The sequence below is a fragment of the Megalopta genalis genome, chromosome 5 (assembly GCF_051020955.1).
Source record: "Megalopta genalis isolate 19385.01 chromosome 5, iyMegGena1_principal, whole genome shotgun sequence".
NCBI classification, from domain to species: Eukaryota; Metazoa; Arthropoda; class Insecta; order Hymenoptera; family Halictidae; genus Megalopta; species Megalopta genalis.
Window position 1 is genome coordinate 11066206 of NC_135017.1, and position 17519 is coordinate 11083724.

The window sequence follows — 17519 nt, forward strand, 5'->3', positions numbered from 1 at the left end:
TATTATAATAATAATAATTATTATATATTATATATTTTTATTATTATATAATCTATATTATTATTATATATTATATATTTTTAATATTATATAATATATATTATTATTATTATTATTATTATTATATATTACGTATTATTATTATTCGGTCGCACGGTTGGAATAGTAAATCGCAGGGTTCGAATGATAAAATCGTAGGGTCGTAATAATAAGTGGATCAATCCTTCCACTCGGCGAGATGTTTTCGCGTAGCTGTCCGCGGAGGAAAAATCCCGGAATGACCGCGGCAAGATATGAATTTTCATCGGGAAGTCGGACGATAAATTTGCCGCACGCGAGACGGCCCCGGCCATTATGTAGATAATCGGGCGACAGAATTTACGTGCCGTGATGCCGACTATGTAGACACAGCAGCGAAAACGAAACCGCGGCGCGGAATAATATTCCGCGGCACCGGGCGAGCATCGCCCGTTTTTAAACTTGTAATGTCTCCGGCACCGAGAGACTCTCTCTCGGTCCGTGGCTCTGTGCGCGCGTTCGTGGACCCGCGGCACACGTATGCACACTTGTCCGCACACGCGGAACACAAGGCCGACACACGCATACAGAGGAAGGCGCGCGCGCACATACACACACACACACACACACGCGCGCGCGCATACAGAGGAAGCCTAAAGGAAATGTCTGGCAGACACCGGCGAACGTGATATCCGAAGTCACTCACGAATTCATAGGATCCCTTTCTTCTTTGTTTTCCCCCACGCGCGGCCCGTGTAAGACGCACACGTGCACGCGTACCGATTCGGTAATGTTCCCGAGGATTTCCCGGCAATCTCGGCCCGCTTTCCTCCAAATCTCCCGGCAATGAGCCGCGTGATGCAGCTCCTCTTTTTCTTATCCTTCGTCTTTCGCGGTGACGTTCGCGAGTTGAATTTTGGATGGACGAACTCTCGGAGCCGGTAGGACGTTCCCGGATCGTCTCTGGATGCGGTCCGCGCTCCGCCCCGGCACAATATCCTTTCCAATATGAACTCCGGTGATCCAACAAGCATCCGAATCACGGCGCAACGTTTCCGGGAATAGCGTAGCGGAGCCGATTACCGGGCGGTAGCCAATTACTGCGCCCTTTGTCTAGTTACATGCGTAATTAATTTTGTATTTGTCGCACGAGGTGTGTCAAATTTTTGTGTTCGAATTCAATCGATCTATTGCTAGTGAAAATTAAGCATATTGAAGACGGGAGTTTTTGAAGTATAGCAATAATTATTACAATTCTTTGAGACTGAATTCGCGAAATTTTCTCTGAAGCTTATGAACAAAACAAAATCGAAAAATCGATATTTACGATGAAATTAATCGTACGAAATATCGAACAACGAGGACAGAAAAATTTTGGGGGACGTTCTTGCGTTCTCCGGGATCGATTAAAATTATTAAATAAAAAATACACTTTTATTTAGTTCTTCTACTACTCGCAATCGAATCAGAAATCTCTTATCTTGCACGAAGATCCGCAGTCTAGTGATTTAAATCGCTGCAGTCGCATTCGCTCGTGAAAGCTGTCAACGTGGCACAGTAATTGGCCCCTCTCTCTTAAACGATGCTCGCGGCGCCGAAACCAAAGGCAACGATACAAACCAAGAAGGAAAATTACGCAAATGCGCGGCGCGGAGAGATCGTTCGGAGGAGCGGCGAAATTAATGGCGACCATTGTTTTCTTGGCACGGAATTTACAACCGCGGCCTGGCTCCCCCCGCGGGCGGAACGTCCTCGGTCCCGATATTTTACCGGGGTTCCGCCCCTCAATCAGAACAAAGGGATTCCGTTTGTCCGAAAGTTGCGTACGTACGAGGTAATCCGCATAAATTGCTGGTAACAGTGGCGTTCCCGTCCGGAAACACGGGAGAGGAGTCGGCACGGAAACGAAGAAATTGGGAAGAAGAGGAAGAGAGTCTCTCCTCGGTCCCAGAGCACGTATACCGGCTGGATTTGGGTCAACAATGTGGAGCCTCGTAGATATAGCCACGGCGAATAGACTGCCGTAACCGATTGAAAGTATTCTACTCGATTTGGCCGCGATTGCGCGGAATCTCCCGAGTGTGGTAATGCATCCACCTTCTTTACCGCCGGTTACGTGTAACAGGATAATCGTCATGGCGACCCAGATCCCGGTTTGCACGCCGTGCACCGTGCACCCTGCACTTACGGAACGCGAACCCGCCCCCGCGACCTTCGGCAAACACGCGGCCCCGCCGCTTCGTCGCAACGCACGGTGTTTGAACATGCCCGATTTAGTTGGTCGAAACGGAACTTAAACAATTTCACTCCGGGGCAAACAATTTTTATTTGCCCACGGTGGAACTTATTATACGGATAATATACTCGGAATATATATATATAGTGGAGCGTGTTTATACGCGCGAGGAACAATGCCCACGTTTTTCCACTATTTGTCAATTTCATTTGTTTGTCTGTTATTTTGTCGAGGAAGCTGCGCGCAGTTGTTTCCTCGATGAATACTTTCAAACGTATTTGAACAGGTATTGAACGCATTTCGTTATTTTAGAAACATGATTCTGATTAAAAGACAACGTCCCAGTTGAATAATGAAATTGTGTGTTTATCAAATTTCGGCGAAAGACAGTTTTCAGTCGAAACGCGTGACTGCATATTTTTCAGTCAGAACGTTCAATAATATTTGTTTCAGTCGAGAACGTTTAACAATATTTGTTTGAGTCGAGAACGAGCAACGATATTTTTAAAACACCGAAACACGATGGCAGTAAATTCTCCTTAATTGTCCTTCTGAAGTCTCTCTAATTTTCCTTCAGCTTGTAAACAGAAATGGACAATTTGGGAAGAGGAACAATTATAAAAACGAGGTGCAAGGCTCGAATAATCGTATAATAATAATAATAATAATCGAATGTCCTCTTCCCAAACTGTCCATTTTTGTTTACAAGCTGAAGGTAAATTAGGGACAATTTACCGTATATTGCACACTGAGACGAAATTCTCGCCACAACGTAGGGAGTTAAGTCTAAAAAAATAGGGAAAGTCGAAGAACGAGGACCACTATGCTATATACTCAGGGCCAAACCCTAACCCTGACCTAGCCTAATCTGACCCGACCTAACCCAGTGTAAACAGACTTGCGTTCCACAAACAGGGCCTTGATTGATTGCTCGGGAACAGACTTGGGAATGATTAACACGTTATTTGACAACTCCAACATGAGTCGCCTGGGGAGATTAGGTTCAAGGACGTCTTCAGCCTATCCCAAACTGGTCTAACCAGGACCTGACTTGGAATGAAGATGTATTTAATTATGACAAAAATGATTGATATCAGCTATCAAGGAAACAAATTTCTCTAGCAGATATCACGCGTGCCCCCCCCCCTCTCTCTCTCTCTCTCTCTCTCTCTCTCTCTGTCTAGCAACATTAAAGATAACATAGAAGACAACATCGAAGACATAACCTCACATTCTAAATAGATCTTAAATATTAGGTCATAAATAATTTTGTACTAATTTTCCCTAGTCGACCCTCAGCTTGTGCATAAAAATTCTTCACTATTAAAATTCATTATTCGAGCCTTGCGGCTCGTTTTTATAGTTACCGATTGTCAAAAACTATAAAAAAACGAGCCGCAAGGCTCGATTAATTTTCTTCCCTAATTATTTTCCCAAATTAATTATTATTATCGAATTAACTATTATTGTAATATTCCCACTACCGCCATTTTCATAATTCACACTTACACCATGAGAACTATTCTCGCAACAATTAAGCATCTAAAAACGTAGACGCATTATATTTCCTGCTGGACGCACTAATACTGATTCGCGAATGAGAAAGTGCGGTAACAGTTTCTGGGAAGATTGCGAAAACGCACATTTCGGCAGAATACACCCAATTAACTTCGAGCATGTTCAAACATCCAAATAGTGGTGTTAGCTAACTTTGCGACCGTACACAGCTGCGCGGATTTCGACACGTGCAAGCACGGGTCGCGGCCTGCCTTTGAAGTAGTCGTAAAAGCTCCAACTACTCTGCTCCCAGTTTGGAACGTTTTAGTGGGCGAATTGTAAAGCGAAGACTGTTACGTGTACTTAATCTGTGCTCGGACAGTAAAACGTATCCGGGCTGCGGTCGCCGCGTGTCTGAAAGTATTGTAACCCGAACGTCGATGAGACGGTCTTGAAATAGCTTCGGACGTCACGCCGCCGTCACCCTTTGTTCTTTTTCTCGCTTTTCAATTCGCTCCGGAGTTTATCCCCCGGACGATGGACCATTTTCACGGCTGTACTGTCGACGATGTTCGCAACAATTCCGAGCTTTATTCAGCAATTTTTCGAAACACATTATCGAAGATATTTCTCGCAGACCGACTCGGCTTTCTGTTGTTCCGAATGCAACGGCGATTTATTTTTACTTAATCGCCGATTATTGAGACGGCCACCATCTTGCGAGTGGGATGATGAATTTTTGATTAAATTGAAGCTCGAAGCCTCTACTTTAAGACAGTCTTTCTGGATTTTAAGTTCGATGCACCCCCGTCGCTGTTTCTCTTTAAATACGAAACTATGTTCGTCGCGTTGAAAATAACCAAGTTCGACGAAATTTACGGACTGTGAAAATTTTTCTCGAAGATTCCGTTTGCAGTAGAATGAAGCTCGATCCTTCCTCTTTAATTTGAAAAAAGAGAATCCCGGCTGCGATTTTTCTTCGCGAAGTTACAGCGCTTCAAAGTAACCCTTGCATTTCTGGCGAAGTTCTCCAATTTTAATTCGGGTATTAGCTAAATGTAATACTTTAAAAACTAATGTATTACTTTAAAAACAATTCGACACGTTCGCAACATCGATGGATATCACTCTTTCGAAATTGCAGATGCATCGTACCGGCATAGCTTATGCATCGAGTTCATTGTGACGTCACGTAAAAGATTCGTCTTTGCTTCAGGCGAACTATCCGAAGCCGAGTCCACAGGGTGTCCCGAAAATGTTCTTGAGGTAATTTGAAGGAACTTTTTCCTTTACAAAAATTTTCTCCGAGGCATCGTTCATGAGTTATTAACGAAAAACAGTGACCAATGAGAGGCGAGCTCGGCTGGGGCGGGGCGGTCCGGCCAACTCGCCTCTCATTGGTCACTGTTTTTCGTTAGTAACTCGTAAACGAAGCCGCGGATCGCATTTCCGCTAAGGAAAAAGTTGCTTCGAATGTCCTCAGGAATCTCCCATTTTCGTATCGCGATTTTTAGGGCACCTTGTATAGTTGTACGATATTTAAGCACCGACACGTGCATGCGCCCATTTTCTCCCCGTGCCGTCCCGGCTCGCCCGCGATACCTCAGAAGTAGTTAGTTATGGCGGCCGGTTTGCATGGTAAAGAAGCAACGACAGAACTGCCGGCTAACGACGCGTACGTCCTCAAATAGAAACCTCCGACTCCCGTGGATTCTGGAACGTGGAATGAGCAGAGACGGCGACGGCGACGGCAGCGGCTGTGGGCGGCGTCTAAATGAGAACGGCCGCGCCTGGATATCCTCGGAGCTATTCGCGACATCCTTTTTTTTCCTTCCCTCCCACGGCCGGAAAAGAATTTCGCTCGCAGCGCGAGAAATTCCTTCCATCGATTTCTTCATCGATTCCCCCGGCGAAAAATTATTCGGCTTTCTCTCGTCCAGGTGTATTGGAATAGCTGGCGCCTGTTAACGCCGCGAACTATGAGCTTCTTAAAATTCATCGAGATATTGTATAACCGGGGTGAGGGGGAGGGGAGGATCCGTTTTCGGGGTTAATTTTGATGATGTCCGAAGTTTTTATTGGAAAAGTTGCCGCGCCAGAATTTCGTTATACCAACTAATATCTGAGGCATTCGTGTAAGCCTTCCGCGGAATGAACTGCGGGATAACTTGCCCCACGGAAATGATTTAGTTTCCAATGGGTTTTCCTGTGCCGGCCACGGAGTTTAATGCTGCGACCCTGGTTTTTAATACCGCGGACGTTGGTACCGACGGGAATCGGAATTTCCTTCTTGCAATCGTGGATCGGCAGAAGTTGGTTTTCACCGGAATATAGGCACAGCGGTGGGACAATATGTTTGGGGAAGTTGCGAGGTTCCGTGCGATTTTTATTCGAACACTTGCGGACTAAGCAGCGAACTAAGCGGTGAATTGAGCAGCGAACTAAGCAGTGAACTAAGCTGTGAACTAAGCCGCGAGCTAAGCAGTGAAATAAGCAGCGAACTAAGCAGCTAACTAAGCAGTGAAGTAAGCAGTAAACTAAGCTGTGAACTAAGTTGTGAACTAAGCCGTGAGCTAAGCAATGAACTAAGCAGTGAACTAAGTAGTGAGCTAAGCAGTAAACTAAGCAGTGAGCTAAGCAATAAACTAAGCAGCGAACTACGCAGTGAACTAAGCAATGAACTAAGTAGTGAACTAAACAACGAACTACGCAGTGAACTAAGCAGTAAACTAAGCAATGAACTAAGTAGTGAACTAAGCAGTGAACTAAGCACTGAACTAAGTTTACCTAGAAGGTTACAAATAAATTGGATAAACGGTATCACAATTTTTATGACGCAGCGTTGAAGTTAGGAATTTTTTCTACAGAAAAGGGCGAGGGGGATTTCGCGCGGAATTGACGAATTATGTTGTATCAATCTCCGAATTTTGCAAATACGATATAATTGTTCTTTAGAACAGTTCAGATCGTGCTGCGGTATTTCGTCCGACCCGAACCAATTTTTGCATATCTCGACCGAACTCCTCTCAAGACCAGTTTAGTTCTTAGCTCTAAAGATATCTAAAGGGTCTCGACTAAATCTGATTATTGGATACAGAAGATGTCGACACAAAGAGGTCAGATCGTACCGATTTAGCGCGTTCTTCCGATACATCCTCGCAGAACCCACGGAATTCTAACCGATCCGAAATTCCGTGGTGTTATAAATGACACTGGGACGAGGAACTTATTACCTTCGCCGTGACTGGTGCTTACGTAAAGCGTGCTCAAGTCGGTAGAACGTCTCTGTCCGTGGCCCAAGTGGTTCTCAGCGATGTGTCAAAATTAGCCGGAGGGTCGTCGAAATTCCTAAAGAAAGCAGCAATATCCCGGTGTGTTCTTCACACGCACATGCGAGCCGTCTGTGGATTATCCTGAAACGTCTGCGAGCCAGGCTCGCATTACGTACCCCTTTCTTCTCCTATTATGAGGGACATTAATGCTGCCGGCGGTTGTAGCAGCCAGGGAAAAACAATAGGTATTCTCAGAACACTTGTCCGCCACTGCCATACCTGTCCATTGTTTCCCGGCGTTGTCTGACGGCCCGGTTTCACGGACCGAGAGAGACGGAGAAAGAGAGTGAGAGGGGGGAGAGGGAGAGAATAGAAAGAGACCAAGGACCCGTCGCCGGGTAAAGTAAAGGGTACCAATTTCATAAAACTTGCCGCTTTCTTTTTTCGTTAACTTCAACGATCACCCCAGTCCGGAGCATCTCGACGACGCACAGTGGCCAATTACTGTGCCCTTGGTTTATCTTCGGGCATAATTAACTTCATAAGACATATTCGATTTTGCTGTTAAAAAATAAACTGAATAAAAGAGAATACAACAATTTGACACATCTTATTCGATAAATATTAAATAAATTTGGGCGACTAAAATTGATGTCAAAATACAGCTTAAGATTCCCCTAAGTAACGTGCAAAAGATGCGAGCCGTGTATTTTAGCGTTTCGTTTTAAAGTCTCGTCGAAGTTGATAGAGAAAGAAATGTAAAAAATTAGTATATAAATTATAAAGTATTTTTAAAAACTATATAGCGTCTTTGAAGATACTTCGAGGCAAACAATACTACAAGGCAAATTATAAATTCACCGCAACAGTTATGGCAATGGCGAAAAATGCGCGGAGACTTAGAATAAATTTCTGGCGTAATTGTTGACAACAAATTGGTAAAATTTACTATCTCTCGATAAAAAAGAATTATGATCTGAATGCTTCGGGTTTATCGGTTTCGTCCATTACATCGCGCGCTGGGCGACTCAGCGAACTCGGATCGCGGAGTCTTCGGTGTTCTTTGCACAGCGGGGGACTTTTATCGAAGGCAAGCAAACGGATCTACTGGAACCAAGACTTCGCACGTTTTTCTATTTATCTTCGAGCGACGAATCCATTAGACGGCCGGCCGCGGCCCCGCCCCGCCCCGTCCCTTTCTCCGGGTCCGCGAAAATGACTTGTATCGGGGAAAGGGTTCGCGGCGGCTGATTCCGGCGGTGCTAATTAAGCCGGTACAATGCGTCGGTGATTCAAGACCGGTAATTGATTATCCCGGACGGCGAACGGAGTTCAATTCTGGCCGCGATGAGGCCGCGCGCCGCGGAGAACGCGCGGGACCCCGGGCTGCGATCGTTTGATGGGAAATCGTTGTTCGAAAATAAACACTGGCGCCAGTTAAATCGAGCAGTCGGTTGGTTTGGACTTCATTGTTTTCTTTCTTTCGGAGCACGGTGGACAGCGTTTGATTAACCCCTCGCTCTGCGGCCGCGCGCGCTCGCTCTCGCCCGCCAGCCAAGTGACACTACAACGCCGGATGCGTTTAACTATTTTATCGTTATTTCCACGGAGAACCGGGACAGCGTGCATCTGGTAATTAAGTTTCGCGGCGCGGAGGAATTTTTCGTTGCCTTCCCGTTTAGCCGTCGTCACCGGGAATATTTGAAACTCGATTGATCGCGCGTCGAATATACGAAACGATCGTCGCAATTTCCTCGGGTTCTTCTTTAACCCTCGGACGGCGCGTCGCGACGGCCGGATCAATTCTGACCCCTCCGGATATTTCACGTTTACCAGGAGATTGCGTAGACAGTTTTACTTTATTTATTTATTTATTTATTTATTATTACTACTGCGTGAATATTTTTATTACAGAGGAATAGAAGGTTTATGGTTTCACGCCTGCGAGTTCGATAGAAAAATTCATTTATGCGTTATTCCATCGAACACGTCACGTTTCACATTTTTTTATCCGTTTTTCGCAATTGTCAAAAACGTTATTATGTTTCAATTGATTAATAATTTCATTATTATTATTATTATTATTCAATTAAGTATTCGACGCCTCGATCAACCTTGACCTAGCGGCCGCCGACTAAGGAGTTAATTAAAAAAATTAAACGCAATTTAATAGTCATCACTGATATGCCCGGGAACGCGACGCTCACCTGTCGCCACTGATTAGCTCTTTAATCAATGTTTCATTATTACAGAACGCGTTGAGCAGTTATCGCGTTACATAATTAGATCCCGACGGCATAATTAGATAATTATGCCGTCGTGAGCCGGTTCTGCGAGACAAATCGCTCATTCTCTGGACCGGTACTCTAGCTCCGGATAAGATCTTACAATTCTACGAACTCTTTCCCATGGAGATGCGCGGGATAATTGTGGTAGTTGCGAAGCATTGTTGCTATTATGTGTTAATACGTTTCACCGATACAATTAACATTGTAACGTGTTAGCTAGTACAATTTATGTCGCTGAACACTGGTCTCCATTGGTTCAGTACTTTCTTAACCCCTTGTCGTGATAATAATTATATAATAATAATAGTAAAAATAATAATATTATTACTATAATTAATAATATATATTATTATTATAATTACATTATTATTTATTATACTTTTATTATTATACTATTATATTATTATTACTATAATTATATTACTATAATAATATGTATTATTACTATAATTAATAATCAATATACTATCAATTACTATAAATAATAATCAATATCTTATTCAGTGCTGATATTATTCTGGCCTTTAAAATTGCAATAAAATTCTAATATCTCGTTATCAATATTTAAGTACTCAAGTAAATTTAGGCCTATAATAATCATCAATTTTCTTTCCCTTCTAAGAAATGATTACAATCGAAAAATTTCGAATCACAGTAACTGCGAAAAAGAAATGATACGTCAAGGGGTTAAGCTTTTTCATAAGCTTCACAGAAAATTCCGCGAATTCGGTATCCAAAAATTGAAACAATTCTTGTAGTATTTGAAGAATATTCCTATTTTGCACGTATAATCCAATAAATGTGAAGTTGATTATGCTTGAACGTGATCAAAACGCACAGCGATTGGCTACAGCACAGTAACTGGCACCACTACCCCATATATCTTCCTTCCGTTTCTTCCGAGAAAACACCATACGGACCTTTTATTCCTTATTCCGACAATTACGCTCGAGTGGAATCGTAAAATACTATTTCTTTCTTTTTTTATTTTTTCTTGCGAGTTTACCCTCGAGAGAGGTGAACGCGAGCCAACAATCGGTTGATCTCAAGAAAACGGGGACGCGTTATGCTCGAATTTCTCGCGATCCATTCAGCAAACTGCGGGCGCCCGATGCCGTCGCACTCGGCGTCATCGCGACGACGCGATAATGCCAGACCCGGTTGAAGCTCGTCGGGTTTTATTTCTCGTCCGCTAATAGGGTGTAATCATGCACGCGAATGCCAGCCATCTATAATTAGCATAGAAAAAGAATCGCACGCAGAGCCGCGCGTTCAAGGGCCCCGGCGCGCTCGATCGCGCCAGAATTCTTCCATAATTCAGCTTTCATCGCGCGAGCACGCGCGCGCGCTCTACCGATAAAGGATTAAGCGTGCCGGTTCCGTGCTATTAAATTACGGTATCGCGTTAACGCGGTATTAATTCCTGTATCGTTTCTACGTTGTTCCTACATTGTTCCTTCGGGCCACGACCACCGGACACACGGTTTCCCGTGACTCGCCTAACTCCAGTCGCGGCGTGTCATGTTCGTTTCCTTCTGGAAACGGGACGAGATCATCGTGTCTTGAAAGCTTGCTTTAACAACGGAAGACTAAATGATACGCGGCTCATTTAGCTTTGTGATGCGCGTATCGTTTCTGTTAATTCTTTGGGGCAATCGGTGTTTAATGGTCGATTTTGATACGTTAATTTTTTCAAGAAATAAGGAAGTGAATGTATACATATATATTCCTTTAAATTATTCATGGTAATGGATACAGCAAATGCTTCCTAATTAATACTCAGAATGGAAACAAAAATGGACAGTTTGGGAAGAGGAGGTGCGATTATTCGAGCCTTGCGTCTCGTTTTTATAGTTGCTGACAATTGTTGATATTCAAACAGCTATAACTTTGTGCAAAAAAATCATACAACAATGAAACTAGGCTCATTTTAAAGCCCAAGGTGTCCACTTTCGGAGGCTGTCCGTGAATTTCATTAACAAAATTTATTCGCGACACGGTAGATGGGAAACCTCGTTCCAGACTTTACACGAAATTTCTAATACCTTCGAAACATCGACGATATTCAAAATACTGTAACTTCGTGAATAAAAATCGTGAAACAACAAAGCTAAACTCATTTTAAAGCCTGAAATCTCTACTTTTTTCATGTCTAATTCATTTTTTACGAAAAAATTGTTTGAAGACACAGCACGCGTAGAGAGAGTCATATAGAAACGCGTCATTTATGGAATCTTAAAACAAGGAACGGCATACAGTAAAGCCTCCCTAATTGACGCTCAGATTGTGCAAAAAATGGACAATTTGGAAAGAGTAGATAGGATTATTCGAACCTTGCGACACGTTCTTATAATTACCAATTATAAACAACTACAAAAATCGTATTTCCTCCCATATTATCCACTTTCATGTACAATCAGAGCGTCAATTAGGAAGAATTTATCGCATTATTTACAATTGTATATTTTGGTCATCGAGTTTTACCTTCTACGATTTTAAACAAATTTCGAGTAGTGCAACATTTCTCTGACTTCGAGAATTATAGTTACTATTCTAATATATTAACTACTGATTTATTGTTACTATTCTAATATAGTAACTACTAGTCCAGTAAAAATCGTTCGACCAATCGTTTCCAAAAAATAGATTTCATCCTCCCAAAAAACAATAAAAACACACGCGACATGCGTCGTTCTTCCTTGCAGCCGCAGAACTGCAAACAAACGCCGTCGAGTTTGTTGCCCCCCCCCATCCCCCTGCCACGCCGTATCGACGGCGAAGTACACGTCAGTCCCGTTGAAAGGCGGGAACCGACACGGGCCCGTTTGACGTGCGCCGATCAGTCTAATTATTAACATTAACCCGGGACCGTCGTTCAATCCCATCGAGCAGCGCCGGCTATTATCTCGAGTCGCTCGACCGTATAATTGCCGCCTAATGATCTCTTCCGAATTATTGACTAACCACTGTTAAGTAACACCGTTGCGCGGCTGCCGTTTAATAACGTTATGACGCACAAATGGATATCGGTTGGCGCACGGTGTGTTTATTGTTCGGCCGATCGTAATTCTCGCGTAACGCCAATTATCGGTTCGATTCCGCACAGCCCGGTGAAACACGCACAAGCCTCGGCCCCTCTCGCCGTGGTGACGGAGCACGCGAATCCAATATGGCCGCGGAACATAACCGGGCCGTTCCGGAGACGCGGCGTGCGGCGAGACGCGGGATTCCATTGCGAAGATAATCGTAGCCCATTTACGGTCTAATGAGATTCCGAGCGTCGCGCGTCCTCGGCTCGTATTATTCTTCCCGTTTCGACGCACTTAGCCCACTATCGGCTAATGCCGCGGTTTCGTTTCGTTGCCTTTCGTTCCGTTCCGTTCCGTTTCGTTTCATTTAGTTTCGTTTCATTTCGCGCCGGCTAATTTGCTGCCGGCTGCTCGTCGATTAATTCCTCCGTCGGAGTCGTTCGGGCCCCGCCATTTAATCGGCGGCCCGCCGCGGCCCGATCTCCGCCGATTTTTCGCGAATCAGCACGGTTCTGGTTTGACTCCGGTGACACGAGTAACCCAATTCGCGCGCTGCGGCGACGCCTGCGTCCGCAGCGACGAACGCAGACAGCCTGTGTTTGCCGACTCTAACTTTCGAGACGCTATTATGCCGCCATCGGTCTCGGTTAGGGAACACATGAATATGTATTCACGGGAAACAGAACACCGACGCCAATTACGGCTGTACCTGAGAGGTCAATATGAGCGAGCGCGTGCGGTACCTGGGACCACGCATTTCGTCGCGAACGGGTTGTCTCAGACAGCGCGCACGGCGGTCTGGTCGACCAGCGATGCGTGGCTAAAATTACTTTAGCGTTGTTGCAAGGTTTTTCTTGTTTATTATGCTGTGTAACAGCTGTTGGTATTATCAACAGCGTGCGCGTTGCTGGGAATATTAATATTAGGTGTACGGTAATTTCTCCCGGAATTGCAAACGTTTTGGGTTGCTGTGAATTTCCCCGTGCTAGTATCCTCCGAATTGCCCTCGAATCGTGGCGTGTGCCCTGCGAATTGCCTTCGAATCATGTCACCTGGCCTGCGAATTACCCTCGAATCGTGACAAAAAATTAGAAACAAATAAGTTCGATAACAGGGATTGGAATTAAAATCGAAAATTTGTCAATATTCATTTTTCGCAGCGTCGATCTTGGTCGCTTCAGACCACGATAAAGAAGATAGACAAAATCGTAGATCGAAAACTTTGACGTCGTTCGAAAGTGAAAACTCTAGTCTTGAAGATCATAGTAATTGGATTCGTGGAAAAAATTTTTTAGATCCTGGAGAGACGTTCGAATGCAGAGTTTCCGAGGAGGGGAAATCGGAGGAGGAAAATTCACTTTCGCTAATGATAAAAATAGTTTTCATTGTAAATGATTTAGGGTGATTATAGTAGACGCTTTTTCAAACCGATCTAGACGATGTAGATTATTGTACAATTATTTTTTACCGACTCCTTATCGCAGACTTCGTAAATTAGAATGTTTACATTATTATCGCAGATCTGAGATCTGAATTATCTCATTAGATGGTCTTTTATTTTATACAGTTTTTAAACGATGAAATTCAAATCTATTCAGAATGTTTTTTGTAGAAAATCATTGTTAACAAGCTACCCAATAATATGTAAATCATTGAGAACTGGTAAACTAATAGGATTTAGGCAATAATTACATAAAAGTGGAGCAACTGGAAAACAAAAAAAGATGGAAATTTTCGTAACAGTGAAATATTCGCGTGCATTTGGATTCGATCTAATTAAAGTTCATTCTTTCGAATTTCCTTATGCCGCGATCGTTTGTTAAGCATTCAATGAACACACAGTAGAAACTGTCAGCAATAAATTCTGGCCGATGATGTCCAAGAAAATGGATGCTCCGTTTCATTGTGCGACGCGGCGCCACGCAGCGGCCGTCCCCCGCGGACCCGCGGCCCGGAAAATTGATCGGGAACCGGCGTACCATTTAATTGTCACCGATTATTCGTGCTCTAGTTTGTCACGTCAACGGCAGACAGTGGGTCGAGTATTATGCGGCTTTCAGGACACCGGGCTGACCGGACGAAAGATATTACTCCGGTGTTTCATTAGCGTTTAATTAATTCACTAATTAAGCCCTGTCGATCCGTGGTTCGGTTACCGTGTCCTCTAAATATCCGGCCGGCAGGAAATTGCCGGATACGATACTTATTATACAAGCGGATCCCGTCGATTGACGTCATACCGGCCTTCTTTTCATCGGACGAAACGTGTCCTGTCCTGGAAAATCGATTACATTCCGCCGAAAAGGAGACGCGGCTCGCACACGCCCGTTCGCGGCCGTTACGGTCACCGTTCGCCGGCCGCATTCAAGAATTTTACGACCCGGCACCCCGAGCACTGCGCGGAATTTAGGGGACGCGCCGATAGTTTCCCTTCTGTCCGCGCCGACCGATTTTCCTCGATGGGGATAACGCGTGAACACTGCGGGACGCCGATCGACTTTAGATGGCTGTTAGGCAGCCAATATTTAGGATTCAGTTAGCTCGCCAACTGCTGCTATTACTGCGACTGCTGCTCGTAGAAATACTGCGATCTTATCCGGTGTCGACTCAACCCATTATCCGCCAATGTCCCATTTTCGGGACACTTTTTCAAATTTTTCTCTTTTAAAACCTGTGCGACTTCTAAATAAAATACAGCCATTAAAATAGTGAGAACATATCGCTTTTCATGAAAGTATTCAGAATTCCCGCCGTTTTTTGTTCTAAATCGTTGTAAACTTCAGGTTGAAGCTAATGACCTCAATTCAATTTCTTTTCGTACATTTGAATTGCGCCGGGTAATTGGTTATAATCGGCTGCCGCGAAGCGGTACTGGGCTTCGCGCGCTCATTGGCTCGGCCATCTCGCTCCGCCTTCGCTCTCTAATTGGTCGCCGTTTCTCCTTAATAACTCGCGAACGAGGCCGCGGATCGCATTTTCGCTGAGGAAAAAGTTACGTCGAATGACCTCAGGAATCTCCTATTTCCATATTGCGAGACATTTTCGGGACACGGAACTCCTCGGCGGAACGGCGAGCGCGGGACTGTGCCGGTAAAACCCGAAAATCGTGCGAACGCATCGATCGTTCCACTTTCCATTGGCGTGGGACGACGGGGCCCGCGAGGAGCCATGTGCGGCTGCACGGCGCGGCGCGGCGTCTCGAAGGCGATTGATGGCATCGCAGCTGTCGCGTGACACACGGATACACACAGGCCGGGGTGCCGGGGCGGAGATTTATCGGCCTTTAAGGGTGGTCGATTCAATTACGCCCTCGCGACCGGCCCCGCCTCGGCCCGCAGACCCCGCGCTCGGTCCACCGGCGCCACGAAAACAAAGATTTAAGCGGGCAACGTGGGGAATCCAGGTCCAAAGCCGGATGGTATAATGCCATTACCAGGGAATTACAAGATAAACAGAGATTATCTGTTTTCATGGGCACGCCGGCTTCTTTCCGGGCTCCTTCGCCGTGCCAACTATCGCGCCCCCCTGCTAATGGCGGCCGAAGTAGAAAAGTAGCGGCGGCGGCCGAACGATTCCCCGCACCGATTCCAAAGAAATTTACTGTTATTGTGCCTTTAAAGTAGCGCCCAGCGACAGCTGGGATTTAACGGCGGCCAGGGTGGGGCTGTCTTCTCAGGTAGTTCCGAGAAATTTCATTTGGGAGCCGTTCGGCCCGCTGTCACGGCTGAAACGACGGCTACGGAGGCTTGTTTGTTGCTCTAATTGCTCGAGAATTTAACGCTGTCCCCTTTGCAATCCTCTCATCTACCTCGGATACCTCTTATTATCTACCGACCTTCCGAATTAACGCTCGATGCGGTCGGAGATACGAAAACCTAGCGCGTACATTATACGCATAACTCCGATTTTTTGGGGGATTAACGTATGATTTAAGTATACTAATGCGGGGTGATAATTAAGGGGAGGAAAGTGATCAGATTCGTCTTTATTAATATATGTAATTATCTTTGAATCGTACGATATACTTCGAAGTTTCAACTTAAAACTTAAAATATAAGTAATTAGCACTTATAACTTTTAACGTTTATAATTATAAATATTTATATTATAGTTGCAGAAGTTTATTGTGTTATAATCCCTCTGACGAAGTAATATTTTCTACGTATTTTCACATTGTAAATTTGCAATAGTTTCGGTGTTTTCTTGATGCTATAACTTCCTGCTTCGATCTCGAGAATATTATACTGCATTTACACGGAACAAACATTACACTGTAAGAAAAGGAAAACTATGGAGCACCTGGTCGAGATTCTTCGCAATAATCTATACTATATCTGAATCTAGTCTATACTACATCTAATTTATACTAATGATTTATAAATAATATTCTTTGCAAGAATATCGTTGGAACATAAACCGACGGTAGCGCGCGTAAGAATTGTAATTTTTCGAAAAGTGCCAAATAGTTGCAACTTTTTCCTTTCTAGCATTAAAGTCAGATAAATACTCGACATTTCGCAGAATTGTTCGCACATAAATTGCGAACATAAATTGAGAAATAAATTGATAAACGATCCCAAGCGTGCTCGTTAATATTTTCGTAAACACTAGATTCGCGGAACTCGTCAAAATAACGAGTCACTAATTTTTTAATTTACGATTATTCATCTCGTAAAGATACATTTATGAGTTATTTATTCAATTTATATGTCACTTAATATATAAACGTAACAATAAACACTTGCTAAAAAAAAAATCATTTGCTAAAAATCATTTGCTAAAATCACTTGCTAAAAATCAGAATAAATGTCGTATTGTTGCTTTTACAAACTAATATAAAACAGCTGTTTTTTATGCTCCGTAAATCTAGCGTTAAAAACGACGTAACGCGTCGTTCGAGTGTTAAATCCGAAATGGTCGGAGCTCGGAGCACGTTCTCGGGATTCGGCGGTCGCGGGAACCGTGAACGAAAAACTACGTGGCCGACGCGAATTTACAAACTTATCGTGCCGCGTCGCGGATTAACGTCATGAAAAGATTTCTTTGAGGCGGCCTCCTCGGCGCGAGCCGGTGAAATGAATGCGACAGAGACTCCACTTCCTTTATTTCTCATTTAATTTATCGTCCACACAGACGGGGCGGCCTGCGATACCCATTCATTACGGCGAAATTGTCTCAA

The 17519-nt window shown here is 44.1% G+C and overlaps 1 protein-coding gene across 1 annotated transcript in view; it reads left to right on the forward strand.

Moving 5' to 3' along the window:
- The window catches only part of LOC117221014 (uncharacterized), a 404219-nt gene that overhangs the window by 120950 nt on the left and 265750 nt on the right, over positions 1–17519 (forward strand). The window lies entirely within an intron of this gene.